Consider the following 22,675-nt stretch of genomic DNA (forward strand, 5'->3'; position numbering starts at 1 on the left):
GGAAATAAGAAAAAACGGTTTAACATCCACACTAACTTTGCTCTGATGAAGAAGCTTAAAAGCAAGAGGGGATGGACACTTAGTTCGTTGTTCCTATCTCTGCTAAGACAAAACCTCGTCACTCGTCTTGTGACTTGTAAAGCCTTAAGTATACGTGCCAACGAAGGGGGCTCTATGTGGCCGCTCAATCTGCTAGAAAAAGCAGCCTATCATCTTGAAGATTAAGAAACTCATGTTAGATAAGGTTGTCCTAGATTGAGACGTGGTGCTCATATTCGGAATAGTTTTGAGCATCGGTCTGTTCCATAAGAATTTGACAACAGAAACAACCTTAACCTCAGTACACACACACAAGCGCGCGCATATAAAATATAACATACAAATCTGCATACATACATACATACAAAAATACCCTGTTCCTGTTGAAATTCCAGTGAAGGAGCCTTGGATCTAGAATAGAAACCGGCTCTTTCTGTATTGGTAAGAAATCATGAAATAAAACTGAACACACACACACACAGATCTCTTCTAAACCTTGATAACTTGTTTGAATATGTTTCGCTGAACTAATAAAGCTAAAATATGTCCGTTACTTTTTACTAGTTGCCTTTAAAGTCAAGCTTTATTTCCACCACCATCTCCAACCATCGGTTGTCAGCTATTACTGGAGTTATCTACCCTGCTTTATAGATGCTAAGCATCCCTTTTATTATCTTTAATATCTTTATTTTCTGTCAGGTCGCTAACGAGTGCTAATGGCAACGCACTGCATAGTCGGGTCGTTGGTGGCTAAACCAGCACCCTACTCCTTACTATGCTAGCCTAGTGATGAGGGGTGTCACAGACACAGCCAGGTCAAAACAATACCTGTCAGAAGTATGGATAAAGCCAACACAGAGTCAACGCGTTCCTTGCAATAAGCGCAGTGATTTAAAAATTCCAGATTAGTGTCCAGCCTGCCAACCCAGTATGAGGTACAGTATGGAGCTTTCGTTAAAGCACGTTTCTCGGAAAAGGTAATATTGCATCAATAGAATAATACACCGCCGGTGTGACTTAGCAGGCAACTCAGCGATCGGCAATCTTGGAAGGCAGCTAAACTGAGAGCAGGGCAATTCCGAGCAAAAAGTCTCACTGCCTATGAGTGATTAGGAGGAGGTGAAAGTTAAGGGAGTTAACTCTAGAAGTAAATCGATTCGGATGCAAACTCGGGGTCCACTAGCGCTAGACATCCTTATTCTGCCTGGAGAGGTAGCGAGTGACTTAATAGTGCATTAGGGGTGGAGTGTTAAATATTGTGGAATAAACCAAAGAACATATTTAGCAATGTATGCAAGAAGAAAACAAAAAACACAAGACAATACTGAAATCTTAAAATGAATTAAATATGGAATGCAGTAGAGTGGGAACGATCTGTAGCAATATAATGACAAATTGGGACATACATAACGGGATTCATTCAGTTTTCGTTTACCAAATCCAGCCACAAGGTTTTGGTCAGCACGAAGCTATAGCAGAAGACACTCACCCATGTTGCCACACTGTAGAACTGAACCCGGAACCATGTAGTTGAGAAGCAAGCTTCTTATCACACAGCTACTCCTGCACACACACACATGTATATTTAAAATTTGGGTTTAAAAAAACCTTTAGTATGCTACGCAAAGCTCATCCACAATTATTGGCTGCCTGGTGTGCTAAAAGGTACTTCATTTTTACCAATCTGCTACTAGTGTTTAAATGTGTCAAAACAATTATGACTTTAAATTAAGAATGTCGTTCAATCCCTCCTCTTTCATGTATCTATCTACATATATAGCATTCTTCCGGTTTAAGATGATAAAGTGAAAGTGGAAATATCGACACTATTATCCAGGTCAACATGTGGGACAGGCACCCCACCTTTTCTCATCCTTCCATCCCAGTCCTTAAAGTTTCTTCCGATTCCCAAGTTTGACTATTTCCCCTCACTCATCCCCCAAATAAGAAGTTTCCAAATTTTCAAACCAACATCATCCCCATCCGAATATTTTTCAGTCTTAACTTTTTGCAAGATTTTGGGCGGAATTCCATGTTTAAAAATATGGTGATTTCGATTCTTTAAAAAGTACCTTTAATTTTTATTTTTTCTATTGTTCATAATATTAGCCTAGTGCTAACAATGATTTTCCACTTTCACTTCATGATCATAAAATCCAATACGTTGTTAATATCGCTATGCCTAAGTCATATATATATATATTATTGTGTCTGGAGAGAGTCATTCTGTTTTAATACCTTATCAATTAACACACTCACCGGTTTGATTTCCACTCGTTTACTTATTCATTTTCTCCAAAATTTTCGTTGCTTCTTGCAACCTCTTCAATAGTCGTTAGCTCTGATAATGGACAAGTCAACGACAATTGAAGAGGTTGCAAGGAGCAACGAAAATTTTAGAAAAAGATGAGTGGAAATTGAACCGGTGAATGTATTAATATGGTATTAAAAACAGAATGACTCACCTCAGACACAATAAAATATGCTTCAGCGCACGAATTCACATAAAGAATCTTGCAAACCAAATACAAACACGATATATATATATATATATATATATATATATATATATATTATAAACGAAGTTTTGTTTTAAGATCGCTGAGTGAAAGAAATATTAGGCATTACATATCATTAAAATTAAAGTGAACGTTGCCTATTTATCTATATAATGATAAAAAACCAAATGATTCATGATGAAATGAAGAGGAGGTACTATGATTTATCTCCACAGGTCAAGCTCGAATGTATGAATGTTTCTGTTACTAAAACACTGTTTCTAATTTAGGCCCAAGGTCAGTAATTTCGGTGGACGAGGTTCTGTTGATTAATTCGTCTTCAGTACTCGGCTACTACTTTATGCTATCGACAGCAGAGGGAGGACAGGCGAGATTGCTCTCGGCGGGATTTGAATTCAGAAAGAGAGAAGACCGACGGCTCCTAACAGTTTTGCCTATCCATCGCCCTGCTCAACTAAAATATGAAAGCAAAAATACTTAATTTGGGTACTACTAAAGCAGCACGGTCCCGAGCGCGCGGTCGTGCGTCCGCGCTAGCTAGTCGTGAGTGGTCGATCCTAGCCCTGACCCTGTCCCTAATCCTAAGCCTGCCCCTAACCCTAACCCGCGTATGCAAATGAATACGTGTTTAGAGTTGGGGTTGGGGTTGGGATCGACCACTCGCGACTGCGCGTTCGGGACCGTGCTGCTTTAGTAGTACCCTTCACTTACATTTAGCAACCATAAAGAGAAGGATCACCACACACACGTGTGTGTGTGTGCGTGTGCGTGTGTGTGCGTGCGCGCGCGCGCGAGTGTGCGCAGGCATTAACTCCGGGTTTGCTCATCGTTTCGCTTTTCGCATTTAAACATTCCACTTTTTATACTTTTGATCCACCTTATTTTAAAGAGTAAATGTTTAAAAGTTATTTCGTTAATTGATTTGTTTCCATTGTTATGTAGAAATATTTTCCTAAAAATAAAGGTGGCTGGGGTGACATTTTAAGTATGCAAAAATGTCAAACAAAAAAAAAAGAACAAATGTGAAAAAAAAAAGTAAAAAGTAAAAAGCGGAAGTGCTAAAAAGCGAAATTGTTCAATGTCAAAAGAGAAAAAGAAAATAAAAAAAACGAATCCGGATTAGAACCGAAACGTCGCCAACAACCGCTACTATAAGCCAAGACTAAAATTAATACAGCAACAGTTGTGGTGGCAGAGGTGGTTATGGTAACATTAGTTATAGCACTGAATACAGGCGATGCCTTTGACTATGGACACGATTTGAACACGAAACAACTAAATACTGTTATGAGAAAAGGCATTGGCAGTAACAGCAGTAGCCATATGTGGTTGTTGAGGTTTAACCACAAGTCTGTATTGATAAAGACCACATACGAAGCTGACAGTATTCCAGCCGTGACCATTTCATCTCACTCTCTTTTTATTTCTTTCTTTATTTTTTCGAACACAGTTTATTTAGTATAGCATTGACTAAGTGTTGGTTTTCGTTGAAGACTGCAAGATGCGGTGGTTTGAGGGACATTTGACTGCTATTTCTAGCAAGCAGGCTAGCCACCCACCCCCCATACAAAGAGGCGTATCTCGTTGGATTGGTGGCGCTGTGGCAGTTGGCAGTTGCGTTAGTTAAACGGAGACTCAGCAGCAGTAGCAGTGGTGACGGCAGGTTAGACTGCATATAAACAGCTGTGACTTGTTTACTATAAACACAAAGGAAGTTTGGAGTCGAAACCAACGCACACGCAAACAAACAAACAAACAAACAAACAAAGCGCGCGCGAGCGTGGATATGCAGACTGAGACACCCAAAGAAGTGACAGGAAAAGAGAGAGAACATAAAGAAATGGCTATGCACACCTAGGCGAGCTGGCAGAAACGTTAGCACACCGGGCGAAATGCTTAGCGGTGTTTCGTCTGCCGCTACGTTCTGAGTTCAAATTCCGCCGAGGTCGACTTTGCCTTTCATCCTTTCGGGGTCGATTAAATAAGTACCAGTTACACACTGAGGTCGATATAATCGACTTAATCCGTTTGTCTGTCCCCTCTGTGTGTAGCCCCTTGTGGGTAGTAAAGAAATAACACCTACTGTGAATAGTGTGTGCACGTGTGTGTGTGTGTGTAATGATAATAATAATAATAATAATATATATATATATATATATATATATATATATATATATATATATGGGCGCAGATGTGGCTGCATGGTAAGAAGCTTGTTTCTCAACCACATGGTTCGGGTTCAGTCCCACTGCGTGGTACCTTGGGCAAGTGCCTTCTGCTATAGTCTCGGGGGCTGGCTAAAGCAGCCCGTCGTGTAGCTTAGTTTTTTTTTTCTTCTTAGGACTGGCCAGATTGGAGCAATCTCGAGTATAATCAGCCGAAATTGCGAAGATAATCTGGAACTCGACTGAGGAAAGAAAACTCCGAATGACCCGTCCTTGTTTTCTTTGTATCGTGTATCTGGATGTTTTGTTGTCCCATTTTTGTATCACCTAACTGTCCGGATGTTTTGCGTTCTTGTCCCATTTTGTTTATATATATATATGCAAGATGAACATACAAGAAATTTCCTATTTGAATTTTTTCAGACAGATAATCAAATAATACAAATTTTACATTTGGATGATTGGGAGAAAGAATAAAGAAGCAAACCAAGTAGCTAATTAGATTTTACTCTATCTATAATACATGTATATGCTACCCTACTGAATAAAGTCGGAAATTATCTAGAGCACCCGAAATCATAACTTCTTTGGATGTATGGTCTAAGCGTAGATTGCAAATGTGGTAAGAAAAAAAAAAATACCGCAAGAGGCGGGTGAAGCGTAAGTTTTTAGTTTTAAATTTTTATATCGAAAATTGTTTCAGATTTATGTTACGCACGTCTTTGAAGAATCATGAATCTCAGACGAGAAAAAATTTTAAAAGAAAGTCGAGACTGAGAGAAATTCTTCATTTTATTTTATCGTATTTATTTAGTTTTACAGGATCGTAATTTGAGACGATTTAAAACCCACAACCAAAGAAAGTACAGTTTGGGGCGAATTAAATCATTTCCGACTCTATTCTACAGGAATGCATATATCTCGAAGTTGACAGTCTGTTCCGAGTTGTGTGGGGGTGAGGGTACGCGCGAGTAGGTGCGTGCGTGTGTTATTTAATAACAGTTTGACTCAGCCCACAAAATTTTAAGTTGCATGAAACCGAATCAAACTTATTAAATATGGAACTTCTACCACACGTGTTGAGTACCATTTTCTTTCGTTTGTCCACTCTCATATGTGCGTATGTATCCATACATTGATGCATTCAACTACATTAATTTAAAAACACTACACATGCATATATATATATATATATACATGTATATATATTATATTTTACGCCTATTAATCGAAATGAAATTTAGCATATATATATATATATTATACATACGACAGCATCCATCATCAACAGTAGACAGAATTTTCCCTCGTTTTACAAATAACAACAGCACCTCCATGTCGTCTGAAGACTTCATTACGCTTTCTTAGGAAACAAAAGGTTCCGCGCTTGAATCTCGTCGGGGGAGACTAAATATGTACACGATCCTGGAATAAAACCACCAGATGACGATAGAAAAGTAGAAGAAATATAAAGAGTGAAAGATGTTAATGATACAAAAATTGAGGGAGTCTTTCGTTAATAAGTTGCCTTGATTGATTTTGCAACCGAAATGGTGTTTCATACAAAGATCCCGACATACTGTGATGTGTGAATAGATATATACTCATGAACTTATAAATGGACGGCCATCAATGTATACACTCAAGAGCTAACCGGCCAAAGCAGGTTCCAAGCCATAACAACCGGTATAGGCTACAACCAATAGTAACGCTATCAACACCACCACCACCATTATCACCATCCTCCTTATCATCATCCTAATTAATCATTAGCACTAAATCATTAGCACTAAATCATTATATCCGATTTCATACATACATACACCCAGCCCAGCACATTACAATGATCATCACCTCATTCACGATAGCATATTTATATATGTGTATGTATACGTGTGAATGTATGTATGTATGTGTACACACACACACACACACACACACACACACACACACATATATATATATATATATACTCATATATGCACACACACGTTTTTTTAAATTCTTTTACTTGTTTCAATCATTTGACCGAGGCCATGCTGAAGCACCACTTTGAAGGGTTTTTAGTAGAAGAAATCGATCCTAGGACTTCTCATTTTCTAAGCCTAGTACTTATTCTATCTTTTACTTGTTTCAGTCATTTACCTATGGCCATGCTGGAACAACCGCCTTTAGTCGAACAAGTCGACCACCGGACTTATTCTTTGTAAGCCTTGTGCTTGTTCTATCAGTCTCTTTTGCCGAACCGCTAAGTTACGGGGACATAAACACACCGACATCGGTTGTCAAGCGGCAGTGGGAGGGGGGCAAACACAGACACACAAACATATAGATATATATATATATAAGACGGGCTTCTTTCAGTTTCCGTCTACCAAATCCACTCACAAGACTGGTCGGCCCGAAGCTATAAGGTGTCACGCAGTAGGACTGAACCCGGAACCAGGTGGTTGGGAAGCAAGCTACTCACCACACAGCCACAACTGCGCCTATATATATATATATATATATATATATATATATATATATATACATACATATATATAAACAGAAGTACAGAGATGCAGGCATGCCTGGGGGTAATCTCTACGCTGAGGCTCGACCTACAAGTAATAGTAACTAAAACTTCTTTGAATCACTCACTCCTCACCTTAGCAGACGACAAATTGAGCAATGTAACCCTAAATTCCCCACACAGAGGAAAAGGGGCAGTAGGATGACGGCTGGAACGCGTTTTATCAGTTTTAGTCGATTCGGGCAACAGTAAACAACAAGAGAATATACACACGCCAGAAAAAAGAAAAAGGATGGAGGGAGAACCGGAGAGACAGACAGGGCAACCACCCAAACACAGCCACAGCAATCATCTCGCATTCACACACAGCAACGGTCACAATTATACAAGGACGCATGCGCACATATACATACACACTCACAGCAAGAAGTACATCCAGATCAACAACTACAGACAGACACACACACAGAGAAAGAAACAAAGCAATAAACACATACACCTTAACAACAACACAGGGAGAGAAAGCGAGAGAGAGGGAGAGAGAAGTTACCAACAATTACATACGTTCATACACAGTAACAAATGCATATAGATCAATTGTACACGCATATACATTCACTACACACAACTATGACATCACTGCTATTCTAAGCGTTAATATATTTTAACTATTTCGCTCTACTTACAACTATCTCTCTCTCTCTCTCTCTCTCTCTCTCCTTAGACCACATCTGTCATAACAAAGGACGTATTATTCAAATGCGTTGCGAAGTACATATTCTTGAAATAAAACGTCACAGTCAGATCGCCCTTTAACGTAAACGCACCCGATCAGCACCGACCTGGGATTTGAACAGCAGAAGCTAAAACTAAAAAGCTATAACAATGGATTTTTGTGAATATTATGTGTATACATCTATATTCTTGGATATGACTAAACTATATTTGGCAGTGGGTATCTGGTTCGGGATTTCCAAGGTTTCAAGGGGGTGTGGAAGCACCTCTTACATACTATTGTTCCCAGGTCTATTCTGACCTTTCAGGGTCCCCGATTAGGGCTAATTAGCATATCATGAAATTTCCAAGGGAAGGTCACTCACAATCACCCCATCAGATTTCGAGCAGATGAGGGGGGGGGGGGGCTCAGCTCTTTGGTTATTTATCTAAGAGAAGGTAAACTAATGCACAATCCTTCATCCTGGTAACAAATGGCCTCGTGGCACTTGTTGAACCAGACCAATACAAGCTTGAAGGACGAGAGAGTGGAGCTGGTTCTGCACAAACCCTGCCCACTACGATAATACTCGCTGTGCAGGTTGTTCACCACTCCAAGACATTAGCACCGACATCAATACATTTTCTTCATATGTCCAGTGGCGATAGGGAAAGAGACGACAGTGACACGATGCATAGAGCGCTACTTGAAGGTTTCAGCTTTGACCCAGCACATAAGCGACCAGTAAGTAGGTGGATAAGAATGTAAGGACCATACTAGAAAGAGATATGGACGAAATTTTGAAATCGTGGAAAATACTGAGAGCTAGGTCAGTATTTAATGCAAGATAGTCCTCGCATCGCACAACTGTACATGACAGGGCTAAAGAGTTGTTTGAGAAACCAAAGACACATTAAGACTGATTTTGTTGCGAGGATATAACTCTTGTTTTCCTGTTAGAGCAATGATACCAAGGTCAGTCAAACTATCTCCTGGCTCCCAACATTTAATCAAGTTCTGTTATATTCAGAGAAACCAAGAGGAAGAAAGGTGGGTGGTGGGGCAACAGTATATCTGCAACAAAATGAAGCTGAAGTAGTAGAAAAAAAACAAAGAAACAAAGCGATCGAGTTGCAAACCTTCGCCGATTTCAATTGGTTGTAACCAGGACAACCTCAAGGAGAAAGGCGCAAAGAGTGAACAGGATTGTGCCAGAAATGTGGTTAACAAAAGAAAAAAAAGGAAGGACACAGGCTCATTAAAACATTTATGTAAAGCGATGCAGGAACCATAGGAGGCTGGTGATATCCCTCAAGACAAAAAAGATGCTGGGATTGTCTCTATACTATATAGGTTTAAAAGCTCGCTTTGCAATCACGAGGCTTTGAGTTCTGTCCCACTTCGTGACACCTTGGGCAAGTGTCTTCTACTATAGCCCCGAGCCGATCAATGCCTTGAGAGTGAATTTGGTACGGAAACTGTGTGGAAGCCTGTCATAGATGTATATGCGTGTGTGTCTTTCTGTTTGCGTTTATCCCACACGCCTCGCGTTTGACAACCGTTGTTGGTTAGCTTACGCCCCTGAAACTTAGTGGCTCGGCAAAAGTGATCGAAAATTACTAGATTTAAAAGAGCTGGGGCAGATTTGTTCGACTAAAAGCCTTCAAGGTGGTGCTCCAGCATGGTCGCAGTTTGGTGACTGAAACAAGTGAAAGATAAAGAGTAACCAAGAAAGAGTGATAGAAATGAATGCGGGCGGTCGACTTTGCCTTTCATCCTTTCGGGGTCGATTAATTAAGTACCAGTTACGCACTGGGGTCGATGTAATCGACTTAATCCCTTTGTCTGTCATTGTTTGTCACCTTTATGCTTAGCCCCTTGTGGGCAATAAAGAAATAAGAAATGAATGCGAGAACTGTGGAGGGATTTATGTACTTGATAAGGTCGAGAAGGCGTTTGCAAATCTGTTACGCAACAAACTGAATGAAAAAGAACCTCAGTAGTTCTACTCGAAATTCAATGTCAGTTCAAAAGAGAAAGAAGCAACATAGCTGTGCTGTTCTGCCTTCAACAAATCCAAGAAAACGTGTAGAATAGAACAAAGTATTGTATTCAGTCCTAGTTGAGACAAAAAAGGCGGTGGATGCAGTATGTTAGTTGAGACAGTGACAAAAGGTCTGGACATCTGAGAAAGATCACTCGTATGACAGCCATTACACATGTACACTGCAGTTCAGGTCACGTGAATTAACTCAAGCTTTGTATAGTTTGATGTAGCATTGGGAGTCAAACAGTAATGTATGCTAGTACCAATGTTATTGCTACCCCAACAGTGTTGCTCTACGAGGCATTCCACAGCGCATCTGAAAGTGTATGCACAGAGACAAGAAACGAGGCGAATCTAGGGAGTTGCACTTCAGAATTATGACACAAGAACATAAAAATATTATTTGCTGATGATTACATTCCTGTCTTGCATAGTGTGGAGGATATGCAGAACTTAGTGGATGCTTTTTACAGTACAAAGTTTGGCTTTTAGCATCCACATTCTGAGGTTTTGTAACAGTCAAGTACCGATTCGATCCGAGTGTTACCAACTCGGTCCATCATTTTCGAAGGACAGGCGCTGGTAGAGGTAATCCACTTTACCTATCTAGACAGTAAAATTTCTAATAAGGGGTACACCAAACACTGCTTGGAGCACTTATCTACTTAGGCAATACAATTTACAATGATCTGGTTATAGTAAAGCCAGCTCGGATTTATAATGCTCTGATTATAGTAAAGCCAGCTCGGATTTCAAAAGGTTCAGAAAGAGTGACTATTAAACAAGCACGTGTAGAGTCCAAGCGAACTGCAATGTACTATTCAGCACATTATAAGAATAGGATACGTGGATTATATATCGCCAACTGGTAACAACAGCTACAATAAAAAAAAATTACGGCTTTCAATAAGATACCTGAGACAGATCAAGAACATTACATGAAAAGACAAAATGAGCAATATGTACACGTGAAAGAAAACCAAGCTCCTTGGTATGGAAGAGATTATTGGTGCAACGACACGTCCGCTAACTTGGAGACGTCCAAAAACTGCCAAAACCTCGACTATCTTGACAAGCACTATTCTTAGTTGTCGAGTGGTCCGAGAACGCAATGCAGAAGGCACCTAGCTCCCTACGCATCGGCCGAGATTCAAGCGTCCACTATCGCATATTCTATCACCTGTCAACAAGCGCAAATTCGATCTACTGTCCACAAGCGCAATGTATAGTGGTGTAAATTTGGTCAACTGTCCACTAACGCAAATTTGATCAACTGCCCACTAGCGCAAATTCAATTGATTGAACTTGCTCAAGTATATAATTAATTGAATTTGCACAAGTGGAGAGTAAGTCGAATTGGTTCAGAAATACACTTGATCGGATTTGCTCAATTAGACATTTGATCGGATCTGCGCTGAAGGTGATCTGATTGAATAAGTTCTAATGGATAATTGATTGAATTTATTTACGTAGACACGTGAACAAATTTATGCTAGTGGACAGTTGATCGAATTTGCGCTTGTGGACAGTTGAATCAGGACAGAAATCAGTAAAGGAGAACAATTCACATCTGCACTTTCCTGGTCACTTTCTGTCCTTCGATCACTTGAAAGATGGTGTTTGAAATGGTGAAAGAAATGTTGTGTTAAACTCAAACTAATATTTTTACTTTTAATGAGCTGACACAAGACTCGCAATTATTTAAAACTAGAAACAGGTAATGATATAAGTTAATTGTTTTACTAAATACTAAACGCCCACCAACCATCACACACAGGCATACAACAATTCCTGATCACTTTGAAAATTAATTTGTAACGGCAAAGGTGTTGTGTATTCCATTGGAAATACGGTCACGAGCGGGAGTTAGAACTGCTGAAAGGCAGGGTAGGGGTTTCAGTACACATGCAACCTCTGAGCTCAGAGAAGAGGCGACCGCGGTGAGTAAACGTTGACAAGAAGCAGGACACAGCTTGGAAGTGGGCCAAACGTTCTCGAATGTCAACGACTGAACAGATCGTGGTTGGTGAGTGCGATGGTGGCAGCGATGACGAAGGTGGTGTTAGGGGTAACAGGGGGAGAGAGAATGGTGCCCAGGCTATGTGCTTGTGCCTGATGCATGTCCCATCACATGGCATTCAATAATATCAGCTGACATCACTATTTTTGCACCGGAACATGTCAAAACTGCAAAGTAGACTAAAATTTATATATATTTTTTTTTTATTTTTAATCTATTATTAGATAAGACAATAAAGTAGAAAAGATAGCATTTGTATGTGAAGCGTGGGGTGGGATAGGGTAAGTGTACCCGTGTCTGTCTCTGTGTGTGTCTATATACACACACGAGTAAGAACATATACATTTGTATGTGACCAGAGAGTATATATTAAACACACACAAAGAGCATATGCTAGAAAGAATTAGTGAAGTCAGTACTTGTCTGAAGTCCTAAGACTAACTACAACTTAGAGCCCCGGGACTAACTACAACTTAAGAGCCCCAGGACTAACTACAGCTTAAGAGCCCCGGGACTAACTACAACTTAAGAGCCCCAGGACTAACTACAGCTTAAGAGCCCCGGGACTAACTACAGCTTAACAGCCCCAGACAGGTCAGCAATTTGGAGGGAGTGGGAAACTGATAGATTACATCAACTCTAATACAAGAGTGGAACCTTATTTTATCGATTTCTGAGGGACAATAAGCAAAGTTGAGATTTGATTATTTTTTTAAGGTCAAATGACTACAGAAGCTTCCACTATCGTGACACATTTCGGTTTAAAAAAAAAAAAGAGAAATTTTGAAATATTTTATTGTTTCCTGTGACATTTCTAACATTCTAGCGTGGCACACTGCCTTGTGATTGTGCTATCGTTCATGATGGATTATATCGTGTTTTATCATTCCTTGTGTCATTATTCATTATGGATCATATAAAGTAGGACCAGGTTATATCTGATTGCCCAGAGATAACGTATTTATTTTGCTTATGTCATAAAAATACATGACAAATGCAGGTTTCAAGTCGGCACTGGAATAGGGAAAAAACTGGATAGCTTTAGTTAAAAAAAGAAAAATGGCAACGTCTGACAGCTTAAATAATAATGTAACAAAGATCGGAATCAGAGTTAGAGGAGAACAAATCATCAGTATAAAATGTTACCTTCGCACACACACAAAGTTTTAAATTGCCCCCTCTCATCCTTTATCCCTGTGATAACAGAAAGAAAAAGAAATCATCACCATCGTTATGATTAACCCTTTTGATACCAAGCTGCCCTGGTTCTATGAAAGAAGCTTGCTGTCCTTTCCATCAATATTTTATGTTAATTTATATCTCAAACACCAGCTTAATATGGACAGAGTTATTTTATTAAGTTCTACATTATTTTCAAAATTAATTGAAACAATGGCAGTTATATTTCAACAGAAATATGGTAACAAAAGGGTTAAAAAGGCGGCGAGGCGAGGTGAACTGTTAGAGCGTCGGAAAAGTACCTCGCGGTATTACTTCCGGCTCTTTACGTTCGGAGTTTAACAACAGTCGAGATTACTTCGCCGGCAATCTCTCCAAGGTCGATTGAAAAAAAAGGTAGATTCAAGGCGATAGAATGGCGGAACAGTCAGAATGTCGGGCAAAGTGCCTTGTGGTATCTGTTCTGGCCCTTTTGCGTTCCGATGGCAACGACTGCGACAGCGCTGGTGCCTAGCAGTATCGGCTCAAGTTAGTGGTCTTTCTCTTGGATAACATCGACGGGAGACTTGCACGCCAGTCTTCCGCAAAAAAGACCTTACCCGGGCTTGCGTGTCCATGGGCAAATGCACAGCCATAGTTGACCGATGGCGGTCACACACACACTGAACTTTAAACTTCACCTGGTGGCTTATTCAACCAGTCTGGTTAAATAAGCCACCAGCTGAAGGCTAAAGTACCAATCAAACCAATTTTAAGACAAACCTTACTCTATTTTCAGTAATGAATGAGTGTAGGAGTGCGTGTGCGCGCACGCGCGTGGTGATGTTGCGGTATTAGTAAAATTTCGTCAGTCATGATTGAATGTGTGCGAGTGTATGCTTTGACTTCAGCTCTGTCAAGCAGATGGAAAACAATGTCGCACACTCACTCATGACATCATAGACTTTTACCGAAAGACTGTCGTGTGTGTGTGTATGTGTTGTGAATTTGATGTGTTAAATGTGTACATATGTCTCTGTAATAAATGTATTCGGTAAAACATACCGCACCTTTCCGCACCAGAATATTAATTAAAACATACTGGTGTGATTGAATCAATTAATCGCATCGTGGAATAGACGAGATGAAAGACCGGCGTAAACAATTCGAACGCAGTTCTTTACGAATGATTCATGGAGCAAAAAACTCAGTTTAAGGACAATATAGGCATAACTCAACTTACATCGTTCAGAAGGATCCTCATAACCCCGATGTTTAAAAAAATCCTATAGTATTTTTATATTTCATGGGCTCGGTTTCCCGGTTTCTATGGCGCATGTCCCCCACCAACACCAACACCACCACCACCACCACCAGTCTCTTATGATTCTTTGTATTTCTTTTAACTGGTTTCTGTCCTAGTTTTTGCCACTTTTACCAATCTTTTTTCCATTCAACATTTCAGACAATATTATCTCAAGTGATAACAGAAAAAAAAAAAAAGAAAAGAAAAAAAAGAAAAAGTGCTATCATTATTTGATATTCGAGAATGGTTGTAGCAGTACCTTTCCATTTGACTTGTTTCAGCCATTGGACTGCGGCCATGCTGGGGCTCCGCTTTGAAGAATTTTAGTCGAACACAGCTTAAGGGTTTCATTCGAAATTGTCGTACTGGCAGAAGTGACAGCTTTGCTCAATTAAATTAGACCACTTCAACATTACTATTTCAACCCCCATCTCAGTGAGAGAGAAGGGCGATAAAATGTCAACAGCTGAAGTTGGTCCCATTGGGCTACACTTTTCCGCCAAAATTAGAGCTATTGTGCGCATGCTTTCAAATAATCAAGCAAAAATTTCGAAAGGCTTAGTATTTATTGTATATTAAATATTGGTTCCAAATTTTGGCACAAGGCCAGTAAATTAAGAGGAGGGATAAGTCGATTCATCGACTCCAGTGATCAATTGGTGTATTTATTTTTATAACTGTATGCATATATGTACACACGAAAGGATGAAAGGCAAAGTCGACCTCGGCGAAATTTGAACTCTGAACGTAAAGTCGAACGTTTTGTCATCTCGCCACCTTAATACTGGTTTCAAATTTTCGCACAAGGCCAATATATATATATATATATATATATATATATATATGTTTGTGTGTCTGTGCTTGTCTCCTCAACATCGCTTGACAACCGATACTGGTATGTTTACGTCACCGTAACCTAGCGGTTCGGCAAAAGAGACCTATAGAATAAGTAATACATACACAAAGAACAAGTCCTGGGGTCGAATTGCTCCACTAAAGGCGGTGCTCCAGCATGGCAGTAGTCAAATGACTTAAACAAATAAAATAAAAGAAAATGAATATGGCAACAAGTTAGATAACAGACAAAAATCGTAAGTAATCAATAACAAAAATTATCAACCGTCAAATGAGGCTGATTTTATTTGTTTAGTTAGTTAGTTATCAAACCGGATGTTTTCACAATGAAACATATTTTACGACACAAGACAAACAAAGCAATACATAACATACACCGTCACAGGTACCGTAAATCCTCGAGTATAATCCGCATTTTTCCCCCCAAATTTAAAGGTCAAAATCCCTAGTGCGTACTATATATGGGGTTAAAAATGAAAAATACTTTCTAAGCAATGTCCGAGTCTCTATTTACTGTCCGGCAATGTTTATTCAGACACATTTTGTGATGTCGGGTGCGCAAATACCTTAAGCTAAGCCTGAAAGCAATAAAGTCATAAAAGAATCATCAATAACTTGCAGTAAGCAACATTTATTAAAATAAATAAGTTCATCCTGCTGTTTGTATTGGCAGTTTGCATCATTACCGTGATGTTGTATATCGTCTGCACTGGATGGTACTCAGGATGACGTTGTATGGAAAGATGAAATAAATGAAAGTGAATCTTCTGATGTTGACTTTGAATCAGATGATGACGGAAATTTACACTAGAATGTTTAGGTTTTTCAGATGTACAGCCCCCTAAAAATCCCCTGCGTATTATACTCAAGGGCAGACTATACTCAAAGATTTACGGTACATACACAATGATAATATTTTACTTTCTCTTTCAACTGGTCGCAGTTATTTTCACTTTGTCCGCCATATTAAAAGCACAAAGTAAGAAAGACAGTCCGTAAGCTAATGACACGAGGTTTTTACAAATATGAACGTGAACATTTTAACTTAAGAGTCTTTGTACCAGAGAACCAGAGACCCTGTCCTCAGCCGGGTTGGAATCAAAACGACTACACGGGGTCAATGTAATAGACCAGTGGTTCTCAACCGGGATCCATATAGGGGGTGCATGGAAGCAAAATAGTAAATTGGGGACGTACAGTAGTATAATAAGGGCCAATGGAAACATTTTGGTTTAGCTGTATTTATTACAAGAAACAGCAAGATTCCTTCTCTAACATTTTATACAGTTTAATCTACACAAGTTAATGTGTGAATTGCAAAACAGGAATTTTGAAAGAACTAGTTCTTAAAACATCGAATGGCTACAAGGGCGGACACAGGAAAAGAAGTGCACCCTTCTAAATAATGTTATTACGCCCTTTTCTCCTGGAATTGAATTCCTTTCTGACTTTGTGCCTTGTGCCCTCCCTTCGAAAAATTCCTGTGAGTGCGCCTGGCCTATGGTGGGCCGGAGGGGTGGGGGGACACTAATATAGAATAGTAGTCAAAGAGGTCCATAGATAACCTCTGTAATAAACTAAACTCTCCTAAAATTGCTGGCCTTGAGCCAAAAGTTAAAATCATTTTTATTGGTGCGAGTTGGCAGAATCATAAGAGCATCGGACCGTCTCCGTTCCGAGTCCAGATCCCATCGAAATCAACTTTGCTATTTCATATCCCTCTGGAACTCGCCTTGTGCCAAAAATTGGAAACAAAAGGCAGCGGGCTGGCAGAATCGTTAGCATATAGGAGAAAGTGCATTCGAGGGCGGACTGCCTGTTATTTCTAGCAGGTTGAACGACCGTACAGAGGTCTCTTGCGCAGGAAGCCAGTTTATTTGTTTATTTATTTAGCAAACTTATTGTAGCTCAAGCCACGCTGGAGCACCGCTGTCGTGACGTAAAAGATAATAGACGCACTCGATAGTGCTATATTCAAATAAATGCTTTCACAAGCATAAACACACACACACACACACACACAGAAAGAGAGATATCCTCACATATCAAGAGAGAGAGATACACATTGCTAAAGAGAAACACGTGTACATACACATAGGCGCACAGACAAAAAGTCTCTCACACACTAACATTAGATAGGCATAAGGCATACACACAGACAAACAAGAGTATGAACAGAGACATACACATAATAGGCACACAATGGAAATTCAGTCAGACTGACTGGTGTGCACGTGTTTAGGCACACGTATTTCTTTTGGCCTTCTCTCTCACTCACACTCTTTTAGGCAGAAATACACAACACATTGCTGGAAACTAGCCGGCACAAAGCATTTGTCAATGTTATAAATATATACGTCTCTCTGACTTGACAAACACACATAAATACACGGATAGATGGCTCGTCAGATAGATAGCAAGATAGATAGACGGATGGATGGGTCGAAGGACGAGTGGATGGCTGCAAGGCTCGAAGAATGGATGGCCGGCTAGCTCGAAGGACGATAGATGGACGAAAGGCTCGATAGATAGCTAGATGGGTGGCTAGGCTCGATAGATGGTGGGTAGGTGGCTGGCTGGCTGGATAACTCGGCATAATTATTTGTTTAGCTGGCTAAACAGATGTCCAAATGAAGAAAGGGAGGTATCAGAAAAAAATCAAGAAGCGTGAGATGAAATACGTGTAGAACGTGAAGACACGTAGCTTAGTGGTTAGGCAACTGGGCTCTCAATCATAAGATGTTGGGTACGATTCACGGCCAAGGTGGAATGGTGTGTCCTTGGGTAAAGCACTTTATTTTGCTTAACCAAAAGGGGGACAGACAGCGACTGGTAAGTGCCAATTTAGTATGTTAGCGGCGTAAACGAATCAGTTGTAAGGTTGAAAATCTACAGGTTGTGGACCCACAGCGGGTATGTAGTCTCGTTTGGCGTTCTTTTGGTTTGACCACAAAATAAAGTGGAAAATTATATCAGGCAATCTGCATTAAAAATAGAGAAAAACTTAAATTTTGGAATAAATCTTTTCTTTCTTTTTCAGGATTGATAACTCCGTATTTTTTAACGTAGAGTTTTTTTAATAAACAAAATCGGAAAATGTTTTAAAAAAAAGGTAATTTTTCAGATTAACACCGGCACGATCTTCACTAGGCTGTTAGGGTTAGAGTTAGGGAATTCCCTAACCCAAACCCTAAAACTCTAACCGTAAACCCTAACCCCCTAGTGAAGATCGTGCGGGTGTCAATCTGAAAAATTACCAAAAAAAAAAAAAGAAAGAAGTGTGGCGGTGGGACCGTTAAAATCAGAAATCGTAATCTCTGTTGTCGAAAACAAGAATCCAAGAAAATGTCTGTCTGTCTGTATGTATGTATGTATGCATGCATGCAATTCAAAAGTCGGTTGGGTCGTCCGAGTAAGAGAGTGTGGAGCCGAAAGACACGAAACGCCCAATTACCCTCGGGAAATACATCGCTAATGAGGTGTACAGGGTCACCATTGGACGATGACGCACGGAAAAATTCAAAACTAAACTTAAAAACTGTGTGTTCTATATGTAATACTATATGATGCTGGCTTAATCCTAGTTTCTGACGGTTTATTTATTAGATTAGAAAACACATGACGACCAGATGGACAGAACCGAAATATCAAATCCGTCCTCTCCCCCACAACAAACAGACTTCGTTGTATATGATTACCTAAGATAGTACCAACTCGAGGGGAGAGTTGAGTCCACGAAACTGACGCTAGTAACTTGATTTACTCTCTCGATCATTCAAACGATGAAAGACAATGGTGACACGAGTAGCATATAATAATAATAATAATAATAATAATAATCCTTTCTACTATAGACACAAGGCTTGAAATTTGGTAGGGAGAAGATAAATTGAATACATCGACCCCACTGTTCAACATATACTTATTTTATCGACCTCGGAAAGCTGAAAGGCAAAGTCCACCCCGGCGGAATTTGAACGCAGAACGTAAATACGGAAGAAATACCGCTAATCATTTTGCCCGGCACGCTAGCGATTCTGCCAGCTCGCCTCTACTTTTTAAATGGTTTTTAATCTAAGCACGGGACCAGCAATTTGGAAAGGAAGAGGATAAGTTGATACTTACCGCCCCAGTGATCGGTACTTTATTTTATTGACCCCGAAAAAAAAAAAACGAACAATAAAGTTGACCCCCAGCGGTATTTGAACTCAGAACGTAGAGCTAGAACAAATACCGCAAAGCATTTTTTTTTTCTTTTCGATGTGCTGACGATTGAGCTAATCGACTCCTTTCCAAGAATATTAATAATTGGTTCTAACATATGCACACGGCCAGAAGATTGGTGGGGAGAATAACAATTGATTGAATTAACTCCGGTACATCAATTGCTACTTCGTTTTATCGACTTCGGAAGAAGAAAATGACAAAGCGGACCTCAGCATGATTTGAACTCACCGCACATAACTATGCACCGCAAGGCATTTCATAAGACGCCCTGATTGTTGTGCCAATTATTTTGGTAAACTAGACGTGGTTATATCTAAAACGAACAGCTTGCACACTAGCAGACAGAATCCAGAGTACACGCGACCTATATGATGCAAGCACAAAGCACTTGACATGTGTTTACGGTGAAATTATATATATAATACACATACACACACAAGCCCGCACGCACGCAAAATGATGTTACACACACGCCTGAAACTATGTCACAAACAAGCCAGCGAAGATGCCTCTACCGCTATGTGGTTGTACGATCTGCTAGAAATAGCAGCCGTTTCATCCTTATATCATCCTACCGCCTTCAAATGGAAAAGAAATACCATGCACAATGTAATTATTGATAAACACAAATCGTACGGGATGGTCACGGTGAATATATATATATATATATATAGGCGTGGCTGTGTGGTAAGAAGCTTGCTTTCCAACGACACGGTTCCGGGTCCAGTCCCACTGCAAGTGTCTTCTACTATAACCTCGGGCCGACCAAACCTTTGTGAGTGAATTTGGTAGACGGAAACTGAAAAGAAGCCCGTCGGATATAGACTTTCCGTATTCCCAAGCGTCATACTAATATATACTTTTGTTATTTACACCACCTGTCCTCGTCTGTTGTTATTATTTGTATATTCTCCCATATATATATATATATATGTTTGTGTGTCTGTGTTTGTCCCCTCACCACCGTTTGACAACTGATGTTGGTGTGTTTATGTCCCCGAAACTTAGCGGTTCGGCAAAAGTAACCGATAGAATAAGCACTGGGCTTACAAAGAATAAGTTCTGGGGTCGATTTGTCCGACTAAAGGCGGTGCTCCAGCAAGACCGCAGTCAAATGCCCGTAATTTTGTGTGATTTTCCAGTTTTGCTTTTTTTTTTTTTTTTTCTAAAAATGCGTTTCGGATTTTTGAAAAATAATAATTTCCAGTGTTTAAAACCTCAATCCGCCTAACATTTGAAAAAGAAAGCCGGGGGGGGGGGGAGTAAAAATTTACCTTCCCATTCTTTTCTTTTTCTTTATTTCACAGAATTGTAATTTACGATTAAAACATACATATCCGGAGAAATTCCGGTTTTTCAAGCACGAGATAATTTCCGACTCTATTCTACACGCACACACAGCTGTCCCACGAACTTAGGAACATTCAAGGAATGTTGTACAGCCCAAAGCCAGCAGCACTGATTGTGCGCACTTATGATCAAACTGCATTCCAGCCTTGGCCATCTTGTCTTTTTCCTATGTACAGGGAATCCCAGACGACATCATCCAAATGTGTCTTCTTTAGAGAGGTTTGGGTGCTATTTGAAGGAGATTTGGCTGCTTTAAAAGAAAAAGAACACAGAACATGCGCTCCGTGGCACACTATGTCTCGAGCCGACGAAGGCCACTAGAACTACTCTCTATCTTCGGACTATACCGCGGTCAATGACACTCACACTCCGATTATCCGGCAGGGCTGAGTTCAAGCTCTGCCATGCGTTACAGAAAATTAGACGCACGAGGGGCCATCACGGTAGCTTGGAATCAATGTAAAAACAGGTCGGTTTTGTTATTTAACAAAGTAGATTCACTCATCACTCACTTACGAAATAAAGTAGTTGATTAATTAATTAAAAACGTAAACAATAATGTTTTTTATGTGCAAATTCATTTGCATAATTGCATATAACGAGGGTCGACGGCCCGACCAACAACTACCAAAGCTGTGGACATTTTTCAAGCACAAGATCCAAATTTTGAACTAAGTGCAACAGTTTCTACTTCCATAACAAATGCTTGTGTGTGTTACCGAGAAGTATATAGAGAACGAAACGAAAACAACTTCTAAGCAAACAATTCTAGACTTGTTTTTTAAAAAAGAAATCTATGAGTCCGTCTACGAGTGCTTGGGAATCGGCGATCGCGTCAACAAGTGATAGTGTGCGCGAGTCTAATGCTAGCGAAAGTGATTCAGAAAACGATCATAATATTTTTTTTTATAGCCCCCGGTCGACCTTTTGAGTGGATTTTGTAGACGGAAATTGAAAGAAGTCCGTTGTGTGTGTGTGTGTGTGTGTGTGTGTGAGAGAGTTTGTGCGTCTGTGTTTGTGCGTCTGTGTTTGTGGTGTTTGTCCCTCACCACCGCTTCCACAAACGGTGTTGGTTTGTTTGTGTCGCCGTAACTTAGCAGTTCTGCAAAAGACACCGACAGAATAAGTACCCGGCTTTAAAATAAATACTGAGTTCGATTAGTTCGATTTAATCCTTCAAGGTGGTGCCCCAGCATATCTGCAAAGCAATGAGTGAAACAAGTAAAACTGAACAAAAAAAACACTGGACTATGTATTATTCAGAATAATTTTTGTTTTGTTTTTTTTGTTAAGGTGGTAGAGATTGATTCGAGAAGAGTTGGTTGCTATTTATAGCAAGTCAAGCGGAAACAGCGCGGAAGCCCGTCGGATATATGTGATCAGGTATGCTGTGAACTACATCTTATCAAACGATGTATGTGAGAGTGTGCGCACACTGAGTGGATTGAGTCCCTAAGAGCGTCGGACAAAGTACACAGAGATGTTTGTTTATATGGCTTGACGTTCTCGGCTCAAATTCCGTCCAAATTTATTCCGCTTTTCCTCTTTCCGAGTTTGATATAAATAAATAAATAATTAATGAATAAATAAACAAATAAAACATCGTACGGATCTTTCGCCAAATCAGAAAGATCCCATCGTACAAAGCACTGGGGGTCCCTGCATAGTGAGGAAGGAAAATACAATACCTGTAACTCTTTATTATTCAGGGCCACCGAGATTGGTGGCAGGGAAGGCAGTAACCATCCTGAAACTTAAG

General features: G+C 39.9%; 1 protein-coding gene across 4 annotated transcripts in view; it reads right to left on the reverse strand.

Moving 5' to 3' along the window:
• LOC106877577 (putative monocarboxylate transporter 5) overlaps positions 1-22,675 on the reverse strand; it is an 89,973-nt gene that overhangs the window by 62,682 nt on the left and 4,616 nt on the right. The window contains exon 2 of one of the 4 annotated variants that reach the window (XM_089337966.1): positions 5,994-6,148. The exons of the other annotated variants lie outside the window; for them this stretch is intronic. The gene's annotated coding sequence lies outside the window, so the exon portion shown is untranslated. The remainder of the gene's footprint in view (positions 1-5,993; positions 6,149-22,675) is intronic. 4 annotated transcript variants of the gene reach the window in all.

The sequence above is a fragment of the Octopus bimaculoides genome, chromosome 20, assembly GCF_046866305.1.
Source record: "Octopus bimaculoides isolate indiv1 chromosome 20, ASM4686630v1, whole genome shotgun sequence".
Taxonomy (NCBI): domain Eukaryota; kingdom Metazoa; phylum Mollusca; class Cephalopoda; order Octopoda; family Octopodidae; genus Octopus; species Octopus bimaculoides.